Raw genomic sequence first — 24,773 nt, forward strand, 5'->3', positions numbered from 1 at the left:
ACAGTCAGACATGACTGAAGCAACTCAGCATGCACACAACCTCTATATCTATTAACAATACCCAGGTAGAAGATATAATGAAAGGAAAACCTAACTTACAATATCAGCAATAATGCAAAACAATGTAACATTAAGAAATATACATGGGAGTTTCCTGGCAGTCAATGGTAAGGTCTTGGGGCTTTCATGTCCATGGGTTCAATCCCTGGTTGGGAAATTAAGATTTTGCAGGCTGAATGGCGCAGCCAAAAAAGAAAAGAAATGTACAAAACAGTTAAGAGAAAAGTTTTAAAACATTGTGGAAAGACACTGAAGTAAACTTGAACCAATAAAAGGATGTTGTTTCTTATCGGCTTGGAAGAGTCAAGATCATAAAGAGTCATTCTTCCTCATCTTGCATGATTATTTTCTATATGAATCTTAAAATCAGTTGGTTTACCTCGGCAAAAAAAAAGATTAACTATGAATCATACTATGTGTGTCTATCTTCTTTCACTAACTATTGGTTTTCTTAAGTTAATGTACATTGCTGGTATAGTTGTGGTTTATTTTTTTTGCTCTATAACCTTCCCTTATGTGAACTGTCCACAATATATTATCCTTCCTATTGTTGAGGATAGTTTGCATGGTCTCCAAGTGAGACTATTTCAAATAATTTTGTCATGAACATTATTGTATAGTTACTTTGATGAAGATATTCATACAATTTTCTTGGGTTCAGTCTATGCATAGAATTGTTGCCTATAGGGTATGCATACATTTAGGGTTTGGTAGATAATGCTAAAGAGTTTTCCAAAAAGGTTGTAAAAATTTACATTTCCATCCACAATATATGAGAGTTTGGATCCTCCCATTCTTAGCAACTATTGGCATTTTGTCCTTTCATTTTGGTCATTCTGGTGGATGTGTAATGGAATCACATTGTGGTTTTAATTTGCATTTCCCTGGTAGCTGCCAACATGATTGGTCCTTTAAATACCCTCTTTTATGAAAGTCTGCTCAAGTCTTCAGACCGTTTTATATTACTTTGTCATCTGGCCTTTGGTTAGATTTAGTCAAGAAAAAAGTGTAGATGATCAATAGATGAGAAACAGAAAGGCTTTATGCTTCTGCGTCTCAAAATGAAGCAAGTTTTAGTAGTTTCTGGTAGCTGCAGGAGAAGAAATAGCAGGGTCAAAGTGTTTCTAACTCCAGCATCGCAGAGCTAACACCTTTCATCAGCCCAGTTCTGGTCAAGGCAGCACATCTTAGCAGATCCAGTATGAACTGGAACACCACACTCAACAGAGACTTGCAGCTCTGCAGCATTAGTAGTATCTAATCTCTCAGGATCATTCTTTTTCTTTTACTCTTCCAGACCCTGTCCTTCTCTCTTTTGTTGCTCCTTCCAACATTTTTCATCTATTTCCCTATACTCTGATTTCCTATCTTAAATGCCTTTGGCTTGACAATTAAATGCTTGGATTGTTTTCTATGTTCATAACTGGCTCATAAAGGGCCTGAGAAACAGAAAAATAAAGTGACATATTTCAAGCATGTTCGTGAAGCATTCTTAGTGATAACAAAAGATTGGAAACAACTCAACTGTCTATCAGCCTGAAAATGGATAACTCAAGACATCTTCATACAATAATATCATTAAAAGCAATGAAAATGAACAAAACAACAGCATACACAACAGGGAAGATGAATCTTAGATACTGCTGAGTAAGTGAGTGAGTAAAAGTTGCTCAGTCACATCTAACTTTTTGTTACCCCATTGACTGTAGGCCTCCTGGCTCCTCTGTCCATGGGATTCTCCAGGCAAGAATACTGGAATGGGTTGCTGTTCCCTTCTCCAAGGATCTTCCCAAATCAGGGATAGAACACAGGTCTCCCACAATGCAGGCAGATTCTTTACCATCTGAGCCACCAGGGAAAAGAAAGTCACAGAAAATTAATATTTTTAGAAAGCTGTTACTATTTATATAAACTTAATAAGAATAAAGCATGATGTATTTTGTTTAGAACTATAATCATAAGTACAGAAAAATGGCAGAGAAAATAAGCACTAAATTTAGAATATTGTTCATTTCTGTATGGTAGGCAAGAGGATGGAATCAGGGAAGAGTACGAAGAAAAGTTCAGAGAATTGTAATTTTCTAACTCTTAGTTTAAGTGGCATATTCTTCAATGTGAGTTCTATTTTATTGTGTTTACCTGTGTGTTTGCTATTTTTTCTATTTCAAATGCCATATAACAAAAGTGATTTTTAGAAAAGGCTTTTTTTTGAGGTGGGGTGGCTATGTAGCACAGCTTAAGGGCTGTGGGATCTTAGTTCCCTGATCAGGGATCAAACCTGCACCTGTGGCAGTGAAAGTATGGAGTCCTAACCACTGTACTGCCAGGGAATTCCTAAAAAGAAGACAGTTACTGTACACTCAAGTTTGGAGGCAGAAAACAAAATTCCCATTATATACATGATTATATATCTATGTCTATTTTCTAGACTTCTAATTTGTTTTATTTGTTTATCTGATCTTTAACCAATACCTCATTGTTATCAATGGCTATCAACATGAGAATGGATAACTCCCGATGCATTCAAACAATATCACTAAAAGCAATGAAAATGAACAAAACAACAGCATACATAACAGGAATACACAAATATCATAAATTTATAATATTTTAATAGTTAATATTGAAAGATCACCATCTTTAATATTGGACATGCTATCAATCATACCATACTTACAGTATTAACTTTCGTTAGTGTGAATCACTTATCTTTTATTATTAGTCTTAATTAGTGAAATACTAATTTCTTGATAATTTTTAAATGGTCATGTTTTCGTCTTAAAATTAGCTCCATTCTTAGAGTTGGAAATTTTACATATTGTAAAGTTAGAGATAATTTTTTTAAAGTACACATATTATTAAGGACTTTTAGTGTAGATTCTTTTGGCAAACACATGAATAAATTTTGGGAAGTAAAACTGCTTGCCATAGATAAACATAATTTTACTGAAATATCAAATAGAAAGAGAAGGCAGTTTTTTAATAGTAGTATAGTGGCTCATTATTATTCAGTAAATTAAAGTAAATAAAATTTAAAACATTTAATTATTTGATGAACGAATGTTCCTTTTAAATGAAAATTCCGGTAAGTGTATCTATGCTTCAAGGGTCAGAATGATCACTGAACTAGATAAACTTAAGCTATAGGATTCCATTTTAAGCTTATAATTTACAAAGACAATAACTCCATGTTAAACTGGGCATTTTGGAAAGTTGTATTTATTCGATAAGTGAGATATAATCCAGTCTATTTCAGCAGAGAACTTGCTAAAGTAAAGGTGCAGATTAGGCCCACTCGCCTACTTAACACACAAGCAGATCCAGCCAAATGGAAAATGTGTGCTTTAAGTCATTTTTTTTGTATGTAAAATAATAACAATGATGGATTAAGGATTTAGCATTCTGGCCTGTTTTGAGTTATTAAATGATAATGATAGCTACATGACAGTCATCCTCTTGATCAGCAGAGATCAGTTCCCACTAACCCCATCTCGATTGCTATTTTAGGAAATCATGGTGAGCATTTAAAAAAAATTGTATCTGTAAATCATAGGATTTAATACATTAGTTATATTTTCATTTCTGAAGAACAAGTAGAAGAGAAAAATATGCAGAGAATGAAAATCAGGATTCTCTTAACTCTTATACATTTTACTTTTTAATGGAAAAATATGCATCATCCCACAGCTAAAGATATATTAGAGGGATAAACACAGTAGGAAAGGAAATCATGAATTTTCTTCTATTTGTGGAAACTGATGGTTTAAGTTTATCCAACACAAACCTCACTATTTAGGAAAGAAATTCTATCTAATGCATTTATTTGGAAAGTACTTTTATAATATCTGTAAGAATCTGTGGGTTATTTTGGAAATTTTTCCATTTTTTAGGGATACTGATTTCGTTGTGGCTAAGCTGCTGTTTAAAACCTTGAACAAAGCAGAAGTCCTGGAATGTCTTCCTGCTGTCTGCACAGACCTGTTTTCTCCAGTTACCGCACAAAGGAATAGTTTAATTCCACTTGGAATATAGGTATGTTTGAGTTTCAGGAAATAATAGAGCACGGTAGATTGGTTGTGAACTAGAACAAATAAGCCACAAGAGGGCATATTTTTCTTGGTTTCATCACTCTTAAATAAATAAGGCTTGCCTCAATTAGGTATCATAGGAATCCCTCCCTTTCTCCCACTTTCTTAGAATACACTTGTGTCCACAGCATGTTCTAAGAGTGGAGTGGTGGTGGTATGAGGTATTAAGAAAAGCAAACTTAAAGATATTTTTTTCTTATATGATGTATAGGAAAGTTGTTTGCTTTCACTTAAAATATTTCTTTGGGGGTGGTTTGTTTATATAAGAGCATTGTTAAAAATAAAAAAAAAATTAAAAAAAAGAGTCATTTATTTTATTTTAAACTCCTCCATTCTGCAATAGCTCTGTGGAGTCCTATATCAGACACAGAAAGTCTTTCCAGCTTCTAGTGAATGTTCATAGTCAAGGAGGTTTTCTTTTCTGAGGTCTCAGGACTTGGGCCAAAGGGGTTGGGCTGTGTTTTTATTTTTGTTTTGAAGTGCATTCCTGCTGAATTTAATTATTCACCACACCCCAACCCAGCTAAGTAAATATAACCTTAAGATTCTGGCTTAGAAAGGGTTTGAAAAATAACTGATTTTTATTTTTTCCCAAAAAAAAAAAAAAAGGGGCTACATAGCAGGGTGCTATTTTGCAGGGGGCATCAAGGCAAGTCACAAGAAGCTAGGTGATCACTTCATCTTCTTGTCCTTCATTTCCTCATGTATAACATGAAGACTACAGGGCCTTTGAAGTCTCTCCTAACTCTAAATGTTTATGATTACGATGTTGTAAGAGTTTAAAACACAAAGACATTACAGTTTCACATTCCTATTAACTAACTATAAACTATCTTCTGTCTTTTTTTGATGATAAGAAACAGGGATCCATTTACTTCTGAGAGTTCTATGCCTGTGTAATTAATGCTGCATTAAAGGTAAAAGTCAGGTGTGTTCTTTTCCACTACTAAACATGATATAATGATCTTAATATGTTACTACCTAATGATCCAGTGATGAGTGAATTGTCATGATCAAATGAAACAGATGTGAAAAAATATCTTCAGTTTATAAAGGGAAAGTATCTGATAGAAGATTAGGAGTTGGGTGAGCTGCTTTCAATTCATGTCATCACTTGTTTCAATTAGACATAAACTAACACATACCCCAGTTTTCTTATATGAGTATAACAATATCTTTTATCTGTTGGTACTGATGTGCTAATACATGAGAAAACATTCATAAAATAGTATTTTAATTTACAAGGCAGAGAGATTTTATGTCTGACCAAGGTACAATTAGTTTTATAGAGGTGAGCACTAAATGGCTTGGGTTTCATCTCCATTTCCTTGTCTCTGTGCACAGTACTTTGCAGTCTCTTTTGTCTGTCTTTTTCCTTTTAATTTCCATGGCTTTGCCAATAGAAGATTGTATAGAAAAGTACTTTCTGCTAAAAGTATAGTCAAGTCCTCTGAGATTCTGCTAGATTTAAACTCTGGAGCCAGTAATTATCTTTCTCCTGTCTTCTGGGCAGAGGTGGCTATATGTGGAACTGGAAAAGCCTAGAATATACCTATTCTATCCTTTTCCATCCCTGCTACCTTCCTTTATGGGTTCCAAAATAGATTAATGATTCTTGAAATTCTACAATTAGAATTTTATTCTTTTGCATTATTCAGTATCAAAATGAAATCCTTAAGAAATACTGCATTTCATATTATCTAATGTATATCTACTACCATAGAGTGAAAATGACTTTGATCCAATCTGTGAGCCCTAATGAAGATGAGTGGTGTGTCACAGAGGAAGAAACTGGACACTCAAGACAAGCTTACTCATTCAATAAAGTTTCCAAGCACCTGGAAGGAATTTTGTTTTTCCTTTTTTTCTTTTCTTTTCCCCCTCGGTCTAGAACAGATACAGCTTCACCAGTTAGGTAGTGCTGATGACACACACTGGCTTCCCTGGTGGCTCAGCGGTAAAGAATCTGCCTGCAATGCAGGAGATGCAGGTTCCATCTCTGGGTCAGGAAGATTCCCTTGAAGAGGGCACAGCAACCCACTCCAGTATTCTTGCCTGGAGATTCCCATGGACAGAGGAGCCTGGCTGGCTACAGTCCATAGGGTTGCAAAGAGTCAGACATAAGCGACTGAGCACACATGCATGATGAGAGACATCTCTTTCAGTGAAATTAAGGATCATTTGCTGAGACTCAACCAGTCACCCTTGAAGATAAGCTAAACTATATAACACACCTTACATTTTAAGAAAAACTTTCTGTAAAATACTTTTCATGTGTGTGTGTGTGTGAGTGTGTGTGTGCTCAGTCTTTTCCTACTGGATGTTATTTTAAGAATCCAGATTGGGTATTAACCAACACTGCAGGCCAGATTACCAAACTGCTTTAGATAACAGTAAATTTCAAAGTCTTAAAAACAGTTGTAAAACCATACTAGGGATATGTGGGAGCCATACTATGTGGGATCCTGTAGAGTTAGTAGAAATTTCAGAAATAAATTCAGTGACTAATTATTGTCATCACATCCACTGTTTTCGTTAACTCATTTAACCCCCAAATATTTGTTAAGCACCCACCATATGCGAGACACTCAGAGAAGTATCGTGAGGATCATAAAGCCCTGGACACAGCTGAGGCCATTCATCACAACTGAGCTGTGTGGTTGACTCTGCCTGCTGCGTGCTCAGAGTAATTAAAAGGAAAGAAAGCACAGAACCCAGTTTCCAGATGTTGTCTTCTCATGGTATGTTCAGGATGCCCTAGAAAATGCAGTCTAAATTTGAAGTCAGGGTACTTCAAACTAAATCAGCTTAATACAAATTCATAGGCATTCATTGTTTTAGGAGCTAGAGAAACAAGAACACAAAACAGGTGATACTCTTGTATGGGATGTAGACAAATGCATAACTTAGTATGATATAATGTGAAAGAGATGTATTTGGTAGTGAAATCAAAGTGCTTTGGAAAAACAGGAGGGAGTGACTATTTCTTTGGGGGGTTTTGTGGAAAAGGTTGAGACAGTAGCAAAAGGGAGATGTCATTTGGCTTTAGTATATTAAACTAGGATTTGAGACAGGAGGGGAAAAGGGGAAATCCAGAGTTAGCCACAATTCTAGTTAAATACAACATTCTGGCCAACAAACTGACAAAATACTAGAAAATTAATAGAGTAAAAATCAAAAGCTACTTATCACAAACCCACCATGAGCAAAACCCTAAGCTATGCTGGGGGAGACAAAAGAGGCATTTTGTCATCACAGTGAGCTTGCAATTTGGTCTGGGGGCAATGACCTAAACAAATAAAAACAACATAAAAATATTTTAAAATGCAGCAAACATATCAAGCATATGGTTAACTATAAAATGAGTGGTACGACACTGAATAGAAAGCATGAAGCAAAAAACATGGCTATATGTTGGAATAGTCTGTAAATTTTCCTGTATCCAAAGAGGAAAATTATGGGGTTGGTTGGTTGACAGTCAAAACCAAGGTTACAGTGATGCGGCAGTATGAGACACAGGAAAGAACCTTGGTTAGAGTTAGGAAACTTGAGTCCCTCCTAAGCTGGCTCTGCCACCAACCATCTGTAACTTAAAATGACTCATTTAGCTCTGGTAGCCCTCAGCTCTCTGCTGCAGAGGAAGGCTGAATGAAGAGCCTCCTCCCCCAGACCAGTTCTTCCATTGTTGCCATTGTCTGCTCATTGCCCCCAAACCAAAACCCCCCTTGTCATTTGCCAAGGGAGCTCTGAGACCTTACAAGCGGTGCTCTTAAATCAAGCTGACAAATGCAGGACCCCGTGGCTGCTTTTTTTCGGAGGTTCCACCCCAAGTCGGTTTTATGTTTCAGACTAATAAGTGCAAGGTGTGTGACCACGGACCTAGAGTTCCCATAATAGCCACGTTAGCCAATAAGACCCAAAGTTTCAGGACTCATCATTTGCACAGCCCTTCTCCATGTCCCTGAGGTCAGCCTGATAACGAATTCATTTCTAAAATCTGTGGAATCAAGTCATTACTATTTCTGTATTCGTTTTCTTAAAGAGGATCCCAAGTCCTCCAAATCGTGTGAGTTCCAGGCTCCACAAAATGTGGATTCAGCCTATCTCTCATACACTTCCAAGTTTTCTATTGCGTGACCAAGGTGTGTACAAATCTACAAAGGGAAACGAAGACAGGAATAAGTGACATAACTGTTGGTCTGGTGTGAGGTAAAGAGGAAAAAAGACTTACACCTTCTATGTGTGTGTGTTTGTTTTTTTGTTTTCCTTCTGCTTGGTCCTCCCTCGGTGCCAGCCCTTTATTGGTGGGCTGATTTCTGTCGCTCATCTTTCAAGGCCAGTTCTTTCCAGGCCACTAACAGCAACAGTGGATCGTAATTTTACAGACTGCAACACAGGTACTCTTTTAGAGTCCTAGAGTTTCTGAGACAAGGTTTGTCCTGTTTCTTCCGTAGGGAGTCTTTGGAGACTTCATGGTATAGAATAAACAGGTCCTAAATTCACGGAGGCGAGGGCTCAAACGTCAGAAGTTCCTTCACATACACAGTGCCCTGTCCGGAAAAACATCCCCCAGCGCGGCTGGGGCTACATTTAATCCACGCTGCTGACAGCCCGCGCGCCGACGGGGATGGACTTCTGCACGCTGGGGAGGGCTGGCGTGCGCACCGAGAAGGGGGGGCCAAGGGCTGGGGGAGGAGATCGGAAGGGGAGAGGTAATCCCCGGCGTTTTGAGCATCCCCTTTTTAGAAAGACTGAGTCTCTCCCGGGACAGCTGCTGCGGTCACACCACAAACTTAAAAGCCGGCCTCCTGCTCCGAGCGTGCCTTTCCTCGCCACCCTCGCCTGCCCTCAGCTCCAGCTGGTGCCTGGCTCCGCGCCGCTCCGACAGGGCGCGCGGGGGTCAGCAGCGCCCCCTGCCTCCCGGCCAGCCCTCTGCGGCCGCAGCCTCCGCGCTCCACCAGGGCCGCCCGCGGCCCCGCGGCTCCGCCAGCGCTGCCGCTCGGAGGAGGTCGCGCCGGTGTCCCGGGTCGCCGCCTCGCTCGCGCACCGCCGGCATCCCCTTCCTCTCTTCCTAAAGAGACAGCGGGCAGCGAGGGAGGCAGAGAAGAGGTCGCAGCAGGTAAGGCAGGTTTCGGGTCACCTGCTGCTCGTGTGGGAGGGTGCTCTGGGGACCGCGGTGTTCAGTAGGGGTGACTGGATTCGGGGGTGGCCGAGGGTCTGAAGTGAGGATGCCGAGCGGCTGGGAGATACGGAACGTTACGGGATGGATGGAGCTCTCCGAAGCTGACAGGAGTGGGTGCGCCGGGGGCCAGACGGAGAATCCGGCGCTGAGGCGGGGACGGCCCGGGCGCGCGGCACAGAGACAGCGTGGCGGCGGGCGCAGCCCCCACACTCGCCGCCGCAGCCTCCTCAACCCGAGTCGGGCAGAAGTTTTCCTCCCGGACGCGCCCCGGAACTTCGCTCTCTCTCTCGTTCCCTCCGGGACGCTGGCGGCCGGGAGCGCGTCTGAACGTGCTCCCTGGCTCCGCCGGCTGCAGGTTCATTCACGGACGCGTCGGTGGGGACTGTCTGAGGAGGGCTTGACCTGGGGCGTCTGCGCCCTCGCTTGCGCCTTTCCCCGACGGGTGGGGGAGGGGACGGGGAGACCGTGGCGGTTGTTTGGGTTGTGGTGCTTTTGGCGAGGGATGGGCGACGCCTTTTAATCTGTGAGGGAAACCGTGACGCTCCTTCTGACGGGAGCTTGCATCTTCCCAGACTCGGAGGGCAAAGTTGGAAGCCGACACCAGCCTCAAAGCTGGCTGACTGGGAAAGGCGGTTCTTGCCAAACGCACTCTTGAGGGAGCCGGGCATCCCCCGGTAGCCTCGGCTGGGCTCGCTCAGAAAAGGCCCGGATCTGACTCCTGCCGGGAATTTAACCCGGCTGATTTAACCCCGCCGGGTGTTCCCCAGCCCCTCCCCGCGCTCCGGGAGTTCAGGCGTTAATGGTCCGCCCTGGAAGCGCCCGGGCAGTTTTCGGCATCAGCTGATTCTCCTTCCCTCACGACTGGCGTTCAGCCTCGTGGGCTGAGTTGCTTTGCTTGCTTCCCGGCGCGCGGAGGGGACCTGACAGGAGAAGGAGGAGGCGCCGCGCTCCCGCGACCAGGCTGGACTCGAAGGGACTGGACCGGAGCCGCGCGCCCGGCAGCTGCGGCCGCCGAGGTCCCCAATTCTAAGTTACCGAGACTGGAGTTAAATAGGCGAACTTTCCGCTCTTTAGCCCCGAGTGAAACTGTAATGAAAGGCAAATGTCTCCGCGAGCACTCTTCTTTCCCCACCAAAGCCCCTCCCATCCTTCCTTAGCCTGTCAGTGCCATTTGCCAGAGAAGGGGCGAGGGGACTGAAAGTCAAATTTAGCCGGAAAGATTCTCCTCCCGTGGGTGTGTGTTGAGGGGGGTGTCCCTAACGGATGGAAAGGGTTGAGGGCGAGGTAGACGGGATGAGACCCCCTTCCGGGGTCTGGGGCCGCTATTGTGTAACCATGGCAACCGCCGGGGCAAGAGCGGTCAGAGCCTTCCGGGTTCTGCACGTGGAAAGAAAAATGTGAAGGGTGAGGAAGGGAGAGAATCACATGCCATCACTCCTGTGTTGCCTTCGCTTCTCCAGCTGTGCTGAGCCAGACAGCTAGGAGGATGAGCAGGAAAGGTCTGGGTTGGAGGTGAGCAGCCCCAGCCAGCAGTTACTTTAACTCGGTCCCGCCTCACAATCGCTGAGGCCTGTACTAGCCGCTAAAGCTGGCCAGAGAAGCGGTCGCTGATAGGCTACTGCTATGAAGTGATGGTTCAGGTCAGGGAGATGGGAAAAGGCCTTGGCCTTTGGAAGAGAAAAGGCCAGGAAATACAGGAAGGTGATGTGGGAAGAGATAAGAATAGGGTCAAAGAGGTAGCTGAGAGACAATAAAAGGGTACTGATCTGGACTGCCAACATTTCCAGTGAACTTTGCCCATTTATGAAGTGGAAAACTGGTGGAAAAGGGAAGGGACAAATACATTGCATCCTAGGTATTTTGTACATTATCACCATTAATATTCTTAACAGCAGTACGTTTCTTTTTTCTTTTTTTTGTACACACAATTTTATTAGGCTTTGTATTAGTTTCAGTCAGTAACCTATATTGTGTGAGACTGCCATTGTCTGAAACCTCAGCAAGGTCTTGTGCCCCTTTATCCGGTTACTGTGATCAGATTTTTCTCCCTCACAGCCAGTAATTAGGGTTAAAGTGTTGCATTTAAGGGCTTCCCAAGTGGCGCTAGTGGTAAAGAACCCGCCTGCTAATGTGGGAATTGTGAGAGGAGGGTTAGATCCCTGGGTCTGGAAGATCCCCTGGAGGAGGGTGTGGCAACCCACTCCAGTATTCTTGTCTGAAGAATCCCCGTGGACAGAGGAGCCTGGAGGGTTACAGTCCGTAGGGTCTCAAAGAGTCGGACACGACTGAAGCAACTTAGCACGCATTGAATTTAAAGTGTAGGTCAAAAACGTGACGCTTTGGAAAGGTGCTAGTTAAGCCATGAACACGCCATGTTTAATTAGTTTTTCATTTTCTTTACAATGAAAAAAAAAAAAAAAAAAAGAAACAGAGTTAGAAATGTGGGGTGTCCCATTTTGGTTTTTTCAATTTTAAGAAACATAATTCTTAAAAATGGTATTGGTGGTTAAGGGAGTAAACAAAGCAGTCACTTTCCTTTTAGAGATGAGAATCGTGAGATATGAAGGTGTTAGCTACTCTGTTCAAATATAAGCTAGTAAGAGGTGGAGCTGAGACTGGAACTGTTTTACCTGGATGTAGGTAACCTTTTAAGAACTTAAGGCAGCTTTCCATGACGCCACTTAAAGGACCTTTCTAAGATCAGTTTGATGCAGTATCTGTATATTATAGGTTACTGGGAAAAAACCCCAAGAATTTAAATGGGATTCAGGATTAAAGATGGGTATAGGCCACAACAAGTGTGTAGGACAAGAATCTTATGTACATGATATTAATAACATATTTATACAGGTTATTGTGCCTCATAGGGAATTATTTAGTAATGCTTATATAGGAAAAACAGAAAGAAAAGAAACATTTTATCAAATAGTAACCCCTTGGCTGTGTTGAGAAAATTCTCTGAGGTTAATGAAGTTTTCCTTAGCCAACTTACTGCCTTCAGGACCTGATACCTACAAACTTATTTCATATTTTGGCACCACCATTTCACCTTTGTGTCTGTGGCCCATTTGCTTGCAAGAAGTAATCATTTGACTCCTGTTACCCTCCTGCTGACTCTCTGAGAGGGGAGATTAAGGAAAAGTGCCTCACAATGCAAAATGTTTTGAAATTTTCAGAGAACTATAACCAACACCAGCAGAAACTAAGGGTAAAAGGTAAAGAAATAATTATGTATCTTTTCTTTTGCCTTTTTGCAGACTTTGTACTTAGTCTTAGATAATTTGCTCTATAATTTTGCATGGGAAAATGCACAAAGATAAACTGTGTTTTCAATCTCCTTTGTGTGTGGAGGGAGCTTGTAAGGGTGGGAGTGGGAATTATTTTTGGTGTCAGGGAGGGTCTGGAATATAAACAATTACAAAGGCAGAGGAAGCACATGTACTGTTTCCAGTGACAGGCTAACACATTAAATATAGGTTTGAACTTGAGTCACCAGGCTGAATTACTCTCAAGTCTTTTCCAAAACTAGGAAATATATTGTTTGGAGTTGGAGTTAAATTAAAACTATATGTTTCATGGTGCTCAGTTCTTATTCCTCATACTGGGGTCTTTTTGCATTGCGTGGGTATTTGTTAACTATCAGAAGGTTTATCACAGACCTGAAAGTTATCTGAAGATGTCCTCTGGAATTGGCAGGTACCTCTGTTGCCCTCTGTTTTCTGCTTGGACAGAGTTACTGGGTTAAGTCATCCCCATTTTTATTATTTAGAATATCAACTTATCAATCTCAAGGAGAAAACGTTCCAATTGGTGGTGATTTAATGAATATTAGTATGTCTTCAGATTGTTTGTTACAACTTCATTATGGAGAAGAAACGTGACTGAACTTTACTGTTCTGTGTGGGAGACATAATAATTTGATGATATATGTTTTTTGGGTAGAACTCTTGTCAATTAATAAATGATTTATTTAATAAACAGAAGTAACCATAGCTCAGTTTGAAAAGCTATTTTTATATGTACTTGGAGCTATATAACCTAAGTAAAATATTAATCAATAAATATTTCAAGACTCGATAACATATTCCTTGAAGGAAAAATACATTTGTATTTGTGAAATAAGTAGTAATAACAACAGTAATAATGACTGACCATGGGAAAAATTTGTTAATCCCACACCTTGTTACCTCAAAACTTAGTTAAAAAATACTTCTTTACTCTAGGAAATCTAAATTCTTGGCCAGAATTCCTTTTTATTTTTATATCTTCATCTTACCTTTCAAGCTAATATTCTGAGTTTTTCAGTCATTTGTTTTCTTACAAATTTCTTTATAGTTCCTAACTGGATCATAAGGACTGGAAGTTAGGATTTGTCTTCTCTAACTTTTTATAACTTTAGGTTAGTACAATGCTAAACATATTTAGATACTTAACAAATATTGAAATCTAATTATTACCAAGCAGTTAATAGAATGATTTTGAATCACTTTGTCCCCTATAAAAGATCAGCTTAAAGATCTTTGGTTTTATACTTTACTTTCTCTGAGATTTTAGAAAGGAGAGTTTTCTCTTTTACATGAGTTTTAACCTTTCATAGAAAAAAAAGTTGAGATGCTGAGTGTTTTATCATAATGCATAACATATAGGAGCAGTGTAATGATCATATGAAATAGGGTTTATAAGAATACTTAGTAAAAGGTTGCATATTACAAAAAGTTATTTTATTTTTGAATTTATTATATTTTTTAGAAGTATCCAATTAAGAAATGAGAATCTGCATCATCTGTGTCCACATTATTTCACCTTAAATTGTTGTTGTTGTTTAGTTACTAAGTTTTGTCTGACTCTTTATGATCCTATGGACTGTAGTCCTCCAGGCTTCTCTGTCCATGGAATTTCCCAGGCAAGAACACTGGAGTGGGTTGACGTTTCCTTCTCCAGGGCTCTTCCTGACTCAGGGATTGAATCCACGTCTCCTGCCTTGGCAGGTGGATTCTTTACTGCTAAACCACCAGGGAAGCCCAAGAAATATAAAGCTAAAGTAAATTCACTGCAAACAAGAAATGCACTGATAAGAAACTGCAGCACCTTGGAATTATTTTGAAATTTAAGTAATAATAATGAGGTATACTTACATTATTGGACATTTACAAATACAAATTATTCAAGACAGTTAAATGTTTCAAAAAGTTGGAATATGTAATAAGATAGATTGTTCATATTTAAATTTTAAATGATTTTGGTGACTTTTATCATTAATATTTGATCTTTTATCTCCATGTAAATAATAATGTTTAATTATTTCTAATAGTCATGAACCAGGACTTCTTTAACCAATCTTCTAATCTTTTGCTGGTAAATTTAGACAGTTTGCTCATTCTTTTGCCATGCTCAGTCAGCCACACATATTACCCTTCTATAAAAATGTATAAAATAAGTAGAATTAAGTGATCAAGTATTCACAGAAGAGTTTGTGTTTCTCTGGATCTGTTATCCATTTAAATATATGGGGTCTTCTGCTTCAGAAATTAGAAATGATGTACTTTATGTCCCTTGTTTCTTCTATAGGGCATTTAACATAATACTGTAACTTCAACGTTTTATGTTGTAACTTCAACATCTCAAGTATCTTCTAGTAAATCATAGAAAAATGGGAACACTTGATGCATTTTTCTAATGAAATAGAATTAAGCATTATTAAATGGGGCCATAACTACTAAGAACAAAGTCAAATAAAACAAGCCAAAAAGTCTAGGCTATTGAGCAGAAGAAATATAATATTATTACTTTCAGGGAAAATAAATAAAATTGTACAGAGAGGTGATGTTATTACTCTGCCATCAGATAAATTTCTTATTTATTTTCCTGTACTAATTATGCACTTTACTTGGTCTTTTGTTTTAATCAGTCTTTTGTATATCTTAAACAGTTTTAAGGATTATAGTATTATATTTGGTCCAGAAATATATAGCTGGTCCAGAGCCTATATAGCTTGTACCTAGTGACTGAGATAAATATATATAGTTTCAAGCATATTAGATTAGCAGAACTTAGACTAATACAATTTCTCAGTAGAGATATTGTCTGGAGTTATGTTAGTGAAGAGACAGAGAAATAGTATAGTCTATGTTTTTAACATCAGCATGTATGAACTGCATAAAAGCAATGTCCAGGAAAAAAGTATCCTCTTAAGTTGCTTAAATAGTCCTATAGAAGCCTTTAAAAAAAAAAAAAAAAAGACATATTGACAGCTGAACCTCTGCCTAATGACTTCACAGTCTCAAATTCAGTCAGTTCAGTTCAGTCGCTCAGTCGTGTCCGACTCTTTGTGACTCCATGAACCGCAGCACGCCAGGCCTCCCTGTCCATCACCAACTCTTGGAGTCTACCCAAACCCATGTCCATTGAGTTGGCGATGCCATCCAACCATCTTATCCTCTGTCGTCCCCTTTTCCTGCCCTCAATCTTGCCCAGCATCGGGGTCTTTTCAAATGAGTCAGCTCTTCGCATCAGGTGGCCAAGGTATTGGAGTTTCAGCTTCAACATCAGTCCTTCCAATGAACACCCAGGACTGGTCTCCTTTAGGATGGACTGGTTGAATCTCAAATTATACCTAAATGATTTAGTTTTCTTTGATGGAATGTATAAAATCAGTGTGAGGCATTTACTTCTTTTTTGTTTTCTCTCCTTCTAAAGCCCAGTCCACGAATATGACATTCAGGCATTTCTTGTATTTTGGTATTTGCTATTGTTGCTTTTAGATAAATATTTGCTGTTTATATCTGAAATAATTGTTCTACGAAAGAAAGAATTGTGTTCTAAGGTAAAAAATGAATACTTTTTTTTTTTACTTGGAGGAGCAGTTTCAATTTTGAAATGTAACACTTCATTTCACAGAACAATTTGGAACCCTCAAAATTCTCAGTTTTCTTACAGTACTATGTACGAGGTCAGTAGAAGTTGACAGTAATTTGTGTTTTCTTGTTGAAATGGGGTGTACATCTAAAAGAACTTTTATTTTTATATTAATGATTTTCATTACAGATACACATTCATGATCATTACTGAAAAATCAGTAAATACAGATAAGCATAAAGTAAGGAAGTGTAATAAAAAGTTACCCATAAATCTGCTACACATAAATATGTATGTTAATTCTTAGGTTAAACATGAAATTTATTTTTAAAATAAAAGTTATATGTGACAGCAAGGGCCTAGATCTCATTTTCTAGCATTGCTGTCCCATAAAAGGAACCAGGGATCTTCAGAGAAATGGCTGATTCTAGGACCGAGGCAGGAAATGTATGTGAGCCTGGATCATCTTGTGGCAAAAAATAAACAAGTGTCCCAAACATACACATACACTCACCATACCAAATATGCACAATGAGCACAATGATAGGGGTATGTCAAAGAGATCTAGGAACCAGCTGAAAAAGTTCCCAATGGCCAACACTAGAATAATTTGAGCAAAAAAAAAAAAAAAAAACTATTATTGACTATAACCCAAGGTATAAAATACATATCCATGGGACCATGCTAATATAATTGAATGATGAATAAATAAAGGAGAAGAGACAAATCTTTCATCTAGTAGAACTTCAAATGGTTTATGCAGGTATCTGGCCCTCAAGGAAGGTGAACATATAACTCCTTACTTCTGAAGTGAGCTGTACATGGTTGCTTCCTCCAAAGAGTACTCCTCATGGAACGGAGGGGAAAGTACAGTAAGTAAGCCGAGCAGAGCCTGTCTCAGCCAAATGATCAGGGTCAGCCTCAACAGTCCTAAAGCGTATTGGTAGTATGTGCCTTTGATATGAAGGATGAGAGGAATACTCCCCCTCTCAACCTCTCCATTGATATGTCCTGTAACCCCAATAAAACCATGAGAAAAACATCAGACAAATTCCAAAAGAGGGGCAGTCTACAATATATTTGACCGGCACTCCTCAAACTGGTCAAGATCATAAAAAACCAAAGTAAGTCTGAGAAACTGTTATAAGCAAGAAGTCAGAGAGACATGAACTAAATGTAATGTGGTGTCCTGGGTGAGACCCATGGAAAGAAAAAGAACATTAGATAAACACTAAGAAAATCAGAATAGACTTGGACTTTAGTTAATAACAAAATGTCAATATTGATTTTATTCATTATAACAAATGTCCATTCTACCTATCATAAGATGTAAAAGTAATAGGGAAAACTGGATGTGGGTCTAAGGAAACTTTCTGTACTGTCTTCTCAGTTTTTGTGCATCTAAAATCATTCTGAAAAATAACATCTATTTGTAAAAATTATACTTGAAAGCATATAGATTAACCATGGTGAGAAACTATATAAAAGGTGAACCATTCTCTGGTCAGAAAAGTTAATGTTGTTCAATTAAATGCTTACTTTATTCCCCTACTTCAAGGTGGAACTATTCTACTGTTTTTTTTTTTTCCTATCGATGCTAAATATAATAGATATCATAATAAATGCATATTTTGAATTAAGTGTTCTTGTAATTACTTATTTTTCAAAATAAAATGTATTACTTGGATTAATAAAAAATTTTACATCACCATTGTGATAGGTTCTCGTGCAAAGAAAGCTATGTATCAGTTATGTTCCATAAATCAGCCTTAAATATTAAAAGAGAAGGCACACTTTTTTCATACTTTAGTCTTTGCTATTTTATTGATATTGACAAGATCCATCTTCTGTGCCAGATGTCTTCAGTTCTACATGATGATTGTGCTTTCAATTCTTGCCAAAATGGCTCAAGGACTATGTTCTTGTTTCTCTTCTTTGAATCTCAAGGACATCTACTACATTAAATATGTTAAAGATTATTCCATATCAAATGTTATATATATAATATGTGTATCATTGCTTATTTTAAAAATTAAAAATTTACCTAAAGAGACTTTTATATCCCTTCAAATTCCTAGAAATTGAGACTCAAATATATTCCAGAAATGTAGATATGTGTTGCTATTTCCATTTTTATCTGTGTGTGTGTTTTCAATTCTTTCCCTCACTTTACATATATACTTTCTGTCTATTATAAAACTCACATTATTCCTTCTATTCTCTGTGTTACAAATGGTTGCATATGTTTTGAAAGCCCAAGGATTTTTTTCCCTTTTAATAAGTTTTCTTGCTTATGTGCTTCGTCACTCAGTCATATCTTGACTCCTTATGATCCCATGGACTATAACCCCCCAGGCTCCTCTGTCCATGGGATTTTCCAGGTAAGAAAACTGGAGTGGTTTGCTGTTTTCTGCTCCTGGGGATCTTCCCAACCCAGGCATCAAACCTGTGTCTCCTGCATTGGCAGGAGGTTAATCCTTTACCACTGTGCCACGTGGAAAATCTCTTGCTTATAGTTGGACCCAAAGTCCTGTCATTTCACCTTTATACATGCTGATGTCTTATTTTTTTATTATCTCATATTTATAATTATTTAATAATTACCTGACTGTGCTTTTTAGTCAACTTTCTGTTGAATTTGTGCTCTACTGTGGCAGTGGTTGAAAAGTTTAAACATGCTTTTTTTAATTTGTCTTGTTTTTAGTTTGTATGAGTCATAGCACACAAAGAAACACATTTCAAGAAGTTGTTTGGGGAAAGTCATGGAATCCAGTCCCAGAATATGTAGCTAAAGGGCCTTTTTTTTTGGTGATACCCCACTGAACTTCCAGAGATTCCAGGGACAATGTCCGAAAAAGACCCAGATCAAATATGACTAGTGTGCTCTGGGCTTCCATTGGAATCTTAGGTACAAGGTTTTCATTTTTGTTACATGAAAGGATTGAATGCAATTTTTAAAAAGAGAGATCCTGCCTATGGTAATTCAACTCATTCAAAAAGAAGAATGCAGAAATACAAATTCTGACCAAAACCTTTAGAAATGGTTTGCATAATTTGCATAATAGAGATGTGAAATTGATACTTTTGCATGGACTATCATTGACTCCTTTTTTATTTCCTATCAATGTATTTTCAAGTAATTGATGACTTATGAATACATAATTATAACTAGGGTACTATTTTCAAAAAATCTTTTCAGATGAAAATAATCATCTCAAATCTCATCAATAGTGAGGTGTGACTCTCCTTATCAGAAGACAGGTTTTTAAAACGGTTGTGAAATTGTATACTTACTAACTTTATCCTTCACATATATTCTGATTCAAAATTCACTCTTTTGGCCACACTAGCCTCTGCCTTATAGCTTCAAATATTTCCTTATCTTGATCAAATTGGGGTGTTAAGTTGCTTTCCAAGAAGTTTGGTAGAAGGTTGAAATAGCCAGACTGTTCTATGTGTAAAAGTATTTGCATGATGAAATAGTGTTAAGATGAGTTATGTATAATTATAAAATAGGAAATAAGTATAAGTCAAGAAGTTATTGAATCAACTTATGAAGACTTTTATCACCTGTAAAGTAGCTGTTCAAAAGCATTTGTACTGGATAACAAATGAGAGGATAACATTTCCCTTTCTTTGACTTGATTCACATTTCTCGGCGCCGTGGGGATTGTTGTCTTAGACTACACTGTGATGAGTTTTGGCAGAGAGTGTTCATTGTTCAGGTTTTTAAAAGGGCAAGTTTTTGGCAGAAGTACTTACATAGAAGAGGAATGCTGTGCTTACACATGTGCACTCAAATAGACCCTTCAGAGAGCTTGGGCTAAGATCTTGGGATTCCTTACTTCACCCTACTCCAAGTCTCTGGATGTTGATTGCTTAGAGCTCTTTTGTTCTGTCATTATCACATAGGCCTTTCACGTTTGAGAAAATGGTACTTTAGATCCATATTTCAAAACTTTTTAGAGAACAAGAAATGGTCATTCATATCCTGTGCACTTTCACTTGAAACATTAAAAATAAGAATTGCATTCAGATCTGGTTTTCCTTAATATTTATCAAACATGTAACCATCATCTTCATGTTGGTCACCAATCATTCTTTTTGTATTTTTGTAACCTTTGGTTATTTCTGATAATCAGAAATGACAATTTTGACTTTCTCTTTTTTCCATTACTTTATTTTATACAAACAGGGTTTAAAAGTGTGCTTTATGTGGGTGATATAAGATGAGCAAAAACAAAAAAGTCTTATAAATTCCCTAAATTAGTAAACAGGACAGACTAGCATCAACCACATGGCTTACAGTTCCTCTACTCTTTCCTCTTGGGACTTTGCGCTGATTTCTTCTTTCACTTGGATAGTTTTGTCTCTTACTGCCATCACTTCTCCTGGCCCCCAACCAGTGCCCACTCCCCTAGGTACCCTCATGTACGGCCATTGAATCTTGCTTGAAAAAGTGCTTTTCACTTAAATTCTGCCCTCCTGTCCATAAGATCTTTTTCAGTTCCAATAACTATTTCTCTCTTACTTGGACTAAGTTTCTCAAGAATAAGGACCAAGTAGTTGCATATCACCAAGTCCTGTGTGTAATAAGTACACAATCTCTAACACTTGAATATAAATTATTCTATTCAGAACCCCGTTTTTGTTTTTTCCTCTTTTAACTACTTTAGATGTATAATTCCTCATGAAGTTATTTTCACACACACATTCCTTCATTGTAAAGGTTATTTCACATATTCATATTACTCTTGATGCCTGTCCATCTTGAATTCCCTTTTCATCTTTTCTTTAATTCAAGAAATATTTATTGAGTGCCTGCTATATGCTGGGCACTATATGAGTCACTGACAAAATACAGATGAGAAACCATGGCTGCAACCCTGAAGCAGGTGACTGTAAAATAATTCATGACCATCAAGGGTCAAATAAAATATTATGATATTAAATCCAAAAAGCAAAGAGTTCTATTCATAGTCTTGGCCTTTTCTCTCTGCAGCCTTTTCTTTAATGATGTCATCTTCTCACCTTAACCTCTTTTATCTTTATGGAGATTATGTCCAGAGCATTATCTCCATCCCTGACTTCTCTCTCAGGTCCCAGGTACGTCACCACACCACTACAACCCCTGTGGGTTAGTCTTCATTGCTCTACATTATGTGTAAAAAGGAGATCACTCTGGAAACTGAAAGAGTCTTTGATTAGTGGAACTTTAAACTGAGGCTTTCAAGTGTGGGGGAAAATGTGGTGCTGTGGTTAAGGTTAGGCCCTATGGAAGCAGACAGCTTGAATTCAGATCCTGGTTCTGTCACCTCTGAACTATGTGATTAGACAAGTTACTTGACCTTTTTATGTCCATTTTCCATCTTTTAACTGGAGGTTCATGAAAGCACTAATCTCATAGGATTATTGTGAGATATAAATGGGTTAATATAGGACGATTAAATGTTGTATTATACTGTGTGTTATCTTTCCATTATCCTTATAAGATGATGCAAATTACATATAGATCAGATTCTCACACATTTCCACACTGTTCTGCTGCCTTCTTGTTCTTTATCTGATGGATTCCATTAATCTCATTCAGAAAAAGGTCCTTTGGTGACCTCCTTCAGGTATATTCCTGGATAAGAGAATGACATTTTAGGATTGACTATTACCACCTCCTTATTTTGCACAATAGTGTGTTTAAAGAAACATCATTTGGGGCACACTGCGACTGACTATGCTATAGGGATGTGAAGGAGAATCCAGGGCAAAGGAACCCTTTAATACTAGCTGTCACAGAAGCAGGAGCTGCCTGTAGAAACTAAACAGCAAGTAATAAAATCCTTTGGTGCCCCATCTAAATTTCCAGGTTTATTTTGTAGCAGTTCACCATTCCTTAGCCATCTACTACTGGATTTATAACACTGCACATTCCTTGACATGCTCCATTCCCAAATAAACAACACAAATTTGTTCAACAGCCTTCATATCCCCCAGCTTCTGACTTTTTTTTTTTTAAACCCAGTACACAGATATTTCTTTAGCCCTCCAGTGTGGGCCTACTGTCATTCTAATCCCCTGCCCTCAGCTTCCTTCCCCTGTTTGATCACTACCTTGTCCCTGTACGTCTGCTAACCAGTTATTGTGCTTGAAACTTCTTATTAAATGTTCTCACTACTTTGTGGTTTCAGAATGTTCTATTTCAGTCCCGTTTATAAGGAGTGAAAGAAAACAGAGTGACCTAATTCACTCTCCATCCACTAGAGGATTTGGAAATTGGCCCAGTGACAATCTCTTGTAGTGCAGTCTCATGCCCAAGGACTGGACTTTTTCTAGACCCTGAACTTGATGCCATGATCTAGCTACCAGGAGGTCCCTGGATTCTTGCTCTCTAAAGGTTGAGCTTCAGGGGATGCTGAAGGAACCTGCAGTACAGCACTTATGGAATAAAGTTGCCTAAGAGAAGCATCTCCCAAGGTGTAAGTTTAGGAAGAATCCAGAGACAAATGAGTAGCTCCCACATCTAGATATAAGCAATCTAATATGCAAGGAAAACCTTTGTCTCAGGTTGACTCACCTTCTTGGCCCTTCTCTGAAATATAACTAGTGGAAGCAGCAAGTATGTTAATCAATGATATTTTCCAGGAATTGAACTTAAAGGTCACTTCAGCTTCCGAGCAAGTGGAAGTGAAACTGAATAATGTTCTAGTTATTTTATGGGAAAATACTTTTCTAATGCTGTTTTTGGTATTGTTTCAGATTAGTCTATTCCCATAGTCAGCTTATGAATGTTCATCAATATATTTTATATAATTAATAATTAATAAATTATTTTCTACATCCTAAATTAATTATGAACCATATATATATCATATTAATAACTATAATATAATACCCTATTTCTACTTCACAGAAAATGAAATGCTTAAGAGATAGGATAAATAAGATTTACTTGAAATAATTTCTAAATATTTTCTAAATAATTAAAAAGCCTCTCACAGTGCTAATCCCAGGAATGTAAAGTGATTTCCTATAGTTGCAAATAGATAGATGTAAATGTAAATGTAAAATGTTTCAAATATATATATCTTTAGTGTGTGGCATTTTCTATTCCATGAATGTTAAGGATAATTTTATTAGAGCAAATTAAAAGAAGGAAACAATTTTAAAAACTAGAACCCAGAGTCAATTTAGTTTGTTTGTTCTGTTTTTATAAATTCACTCTTACTTCTGTTGGCTTTTTATGACTTTAGTGAGTAAATATTTATAAATCTCCTGGCTTGTTTCTTGATGAAATTTTAAGTAAGGGAGACAATTTACATTACTTTTCTAAGTATTTTGCTGGGGCAGGGGAGTTCCAATTTCAAATGATTCCTTTTAGGTGTTTATGAGGACTAGCCAGGCTAATAGTGGTTTTCTGGGTAGTTTCAGGGTCATTAAAAAAGTGTGACCAGGGCCAAGGTAACACCTATTCCAGGTCTTTAGTTCAGGACTGAAGACAGAGAAGGTGGAACAGTCTAGGGGTTCTCATGTATATTCTTCTTTGGGGGCCCTCTAATTCCTGGATTGTGTCCGATGGCTCTCTCCTCTTGCTGTTTCACTGGTTCCCCTTTCTCTTCCTCCCACTTACTGCTGTTTGCCACAGTTCTGTTCTTTTCTGTCTACAGACTTTTCTCCCTGATCCACTCACTCTCCTCGTTTCTATTATTATTTAGATGAGAAAGACACATAAATTATTAACCCTGACCTCTCTCATAGTCTTGATCCCTCTGCCAGTGCTTTTTCCAGTAGACTCTAGTCTAAGGCAATTAATCGTCATTTGATAAGCAGTTTAAATTCTTACTATTATCTCATCATGTACTTTCTTGCAATGTAGTTGTGATTTTGTACACACAAATGTTGATCTTGTGGTGGGAAGGCAGCACAGTTTGGAGTCACAATTTATTATCTGGGAACACTTGTTATTTAAGTCTGTCAGTCTTGTTTTACTCATATATTGAAGTGGGGTAAACGACAGCTCTGTATACAAAACACATGTGAGTATTAATTGAGAAAATGTAAGTAAATTTCTCCCGGTGCCTGACACCATGGCTATTTAATAAATCAACACTGATAGTTTTATTTCTTCTCGCCAATATACATTAAGCATATTTGACTGGTTACCAAAGCTTTGAAATGACAGAGTACAGACTTTGGGTTTTATACTGGAGGCACATGGGAGCCACTGAAAGTTTTTTAACCATGAAATAACCTAAGAAGTAGTATTTTAGGAAGATGAGCCTAGGAATAATTTACAGGGAGACCAACTAAGAGATACTTTGTAGGTAAAATAAGGGCTGGACTAACACAATGGTGTTGAGAATAGAAATAAGGGTGCTAGAGAAATACAGGGCTATCTTATCAGACTTTTACTCTTTGTTATTTGTGTATTTCATGATGTTTCCCTGTTATATAGTCAAAGCATTATTATTATAATGTGAACTTTGCTCTCAGCCTGACTCAGAACTATTTTATATTCCTCTCAGAACATAGATGTGTTAACATTAAAAATGTCTCATTGATGTTATACTTTTTGAAACCAATATATATTGTTCCTA

At 38.3% G+C, this 24,773-nt stretch overlaps 1 protein-coding gene across 3 annotated transcripts in view; it reads left to right on the forward strand.

The window, feature by feature from the left end:
• The first annotated feature begins 9,128 nt into the window (after positions 1–9,128).
• The window catches only part of SEMA3D (semaphorin 3D), a 218,896-nt gene continuing 203,251 nt past the window's right edge, over positions 9,129–24,773 (forward strand). For 2 of the 3 annotated variants that reach the window (XM_061165129.1, XM_061165127.1), the window contains exon 1: positions 9,129–9,267. The gene's annotated coding sequence lies outside the window, so the exon portion shown is untranslated. The remainder of the gene's footprint in view (positions 9,268–24,773) is intronic. The other variant, XM_061165128.1, reaches the window with a different exon arrangement.

Source organism: Dama dama, chromosome 18 (assembly GCF_033118175.1).
Source record: "Dama dama isolate Ldn47 chromosome 18, ASM3311817v1, whole genome shotgun sequence".
In the NCBI taxonomy this organism is placed as follows: Eukaryota; Metazoa; Chordata; class Mammalia; order Artiodactyla; family Cervidae; genus Dama; species Dama dama.